Source organism: Molossus molossus, unplaced genomic scaffold (genome assembly GCF_014108415.1).
Source record: "Molossus molossus isolate mMolMol1 unplaced genomic scaffold, mMolMol1.p scaffold_m16_p_4, whole genome shotgun sequence".
Classification (NCBI taxonomy): Eukaryota; Metazoa; Chordata; class Mammalia; order Chiroptera; family Molossidae; genus Molossus; species Molossus molossus.
This window is the reverse complement of record NW_023425377.1, coordinates 5,925,060-5,927,744: the sequence shown is the minus strand read 5'-3', so window position 1 is coordinate 5,927,744 and position 2,685 is coordinate 5,925,060. Positions and strand designations below refer to the sequence as shown.

At 48.6% G+C, this 2,685-nt stretch overlaps 1 pseudogene; it reads left to right on the top strand.

The window, feature by feature from the left end:
* The first annotated feature begins 1,528 nt into the window (after positions 1-1,528).
* On the top strand, positions 1,529-1,669 carry LOC118616728 (annotated as a pseudogene).
* Positions 1,670-2,685: the final 1,016 nt, after the last annotated feature.

Here is a 2,685-nt window from a genome sequence, read left to right as displayed (position 1 = left end):
GCGTCCCAGTCAGACACCTCCATTTACACCCTGACCCCCTCGCTCAACCTCAGCTCCGCTGGCAGGTGGTTTGCACAGGATGCCTCCCTTCCTGTACAGACAACCTGCGGGCCTGTTCAGCCATTCATTTCCCCAAATGTTTCTTGAGCACCGGCTACGTTCCAGATCTGTGCCAGAGCTGGGGATGTGAATAGATGCGCATGGCCCGTGCCCGACCACACTAAACCACTGTTACTCTAGCAGAAGCGAGGACCGAGCTGGTGCATTTCGCTGCTGTGAATGGAGAGTGGTGTGGTGTCAGCGAGATGCTAGGGAGGAGGAAAGGTGGTCGGTGGGGCAGGGCCTCTGGACAGGGAGAAGCCAGCCTCACAAGGGAGTGTGTGTGTGTGTGTGTGTGTGTGTGGTGGTGGGTGTGAGGGCCAGAGGTCCAGGGAGAAGCCGGCCTCACGAGGGAGTGTGTGTGTGTGTGTGTGTGTGTGTGGTGCTGGGCGTGAGGGTCAGAGTTCCAGGGAGAAGCCAGCCTCACGAGGGAGTGTGTGTGTGTGGTGCTGGGCGTGAGGGTCAGAGTTCCAGGGAGAAGCCAGCCTCACGAGGGAGTGTGTGTGTGTGTGTGTGTGTGTGTGGTGCTGGGCGTGAGGGTCAGAGTTCCAGGCAGAGGGAAAGCTGGGTCTATTGAAATGAGGGGAAGCAGGTGGTGGGTCGCGGGGAAGAGGTACACTGCAGCAGCAATGTGGACGGAGCAGTGGACGGAGCACTGGCCGAGCATACGCGGGGTCCCAGCAGTCACTCTCTGGCCCTCACAGCTCCGTAAGGTAGTTCCGTTGTTAGCCCTTCGCAGACCAGACCAAGAACCGGAGCTAAGTAGCTCCCCCAAGGTCACAGACATAGGAAGCCACACCGCCAGAATTTGGCCCCCAGGGCCTTCCTCTTAACTGCTGTCAGGGACTTGACTAACTGGGCCCACCACGGCCACGGAAGAGTTGAACTTTATTCTGGTTATGAAAGGAAGACACGGGAATGTTCTAAGCAGAAGTATGACTTCATGTATTAGTTAGAATGAGGACCAGTTGCAAGAAGAGCCCGCGTTAACAGTGGCTTAAACAACGAACGAATATAGAAATACAGTTTTTGTTTGTTTGTTTGTTTGTTTTTTATCCTCACCCAAGGACATTTTACCATTTTTTGTTCAGATAGAGTGGGAGGGAGAGAGAGAGAAACATCGACTTGAAAGGGACACACATTAAGTGACTGCCACCCGCACTACCCAACCAGGGCCGGGGACAAACTGCAACCAAGGTACGTGCCCTTAGCGGGAACCGAACCCAGGTCTCTCTCAACAGTAGGTCGAGGCTCTAACCACTAAGCCAAACCGGCCAGGGCGAAATAGTTTTTTCTTACCCAGAAATGCCCACCAGTTTCAAGAGAAAGAGAAGACAAACCACAAGCTGGGAAAAATATTTACAAAAGGCATATGTGATAAAAGACTGTTATCCAAAATATACAAAGAACTCTTAAAACTCAACAATAAATACTTACCGGGCAGAGGAGATACCGTGATCAGGAAGGTGGTTTTCCCAGGGCGAGGCTTATCCATTGCCCTCTGGATGTGCTGACCCCTGCGATTTCCCCAAATTTTCCAAATTTGTGGCAGTGGGGGACTGCGTTCACATAAAAAATAAAATAAAATAAAATAAAATAAAATAAAATAAAATAAAATAAAATAAAATAAAACAAAAAAGTAAAAAATAACTTTAAAAAAACCTCAACAGCCCTGGCCGGTTTGGCTCAGCGGTTAGAGCGTCTGCCTGCGGTCCAGAGAAACCCGGGTTCGGTTCCCGCTAAGGGCATGTACCTCGGTTGCAGTTTGTCCCCGGCCCTGGTTGGTCGTGCGGGTGGCAGCCACTCGATGTGTCCCTTTCACGTCGATGTTTCTTTCTCTCTCTCCCTCCCACTCTATCTGAACAAAAAATGGAAAAATGTCCTCGGGTGAGGATAAAAAATAAATTAAATAAATAAATAAATAACCTCAACAATAAGAAAATAGACAACCTGATTTTTAAAATGGGCAAAAGAGCCCTGGCCGGTTTGGCTCAGTGGTTGGAGCGTTGGCCTGCAGACCAGAGAGTCCCGGGTTCGGTTCCCACTAGGGGCACGTACAAAAATAAATAAATAAATAAATAATAAAATGGGCTAAAGATCTGAACAGACACCTCACCAAAGAAGATGTAAAGAACAAATAACATGAAAAGATACTCAACATTATATGTCATCAGGGAAATGCAAATTAAAACGATGAGATACTGTTACATAAATATTAATGTGGTCAAAATCCCAAGCCCTGACAACACCAAGTGGTGGCGAGGATGTGGAGCAGCGGGAACGCCCACTCACTGCCTGGAAGAACGCAACGTGGGGCCACTGCTCCGGAAGACAGGTTGTCAGTAAACACACTCCTACAATACAACTGAGGAACACAACTGTACTCCTCGTTATTTACCCAGAGAAGCTGAAAAATCACGTTCACACAAAAACCTGCACACGGATGTTTATAGCAGCTTTATTCACAATCGCCAAAATTTGGAAACAACCAATGTGTCCTTGGGTAAGTGAATGGACAAATACACTGCGGTACATCCAGACAGAGAAATATTATTCAGCACAAAAAAGGCACGAACTACCAAGTCA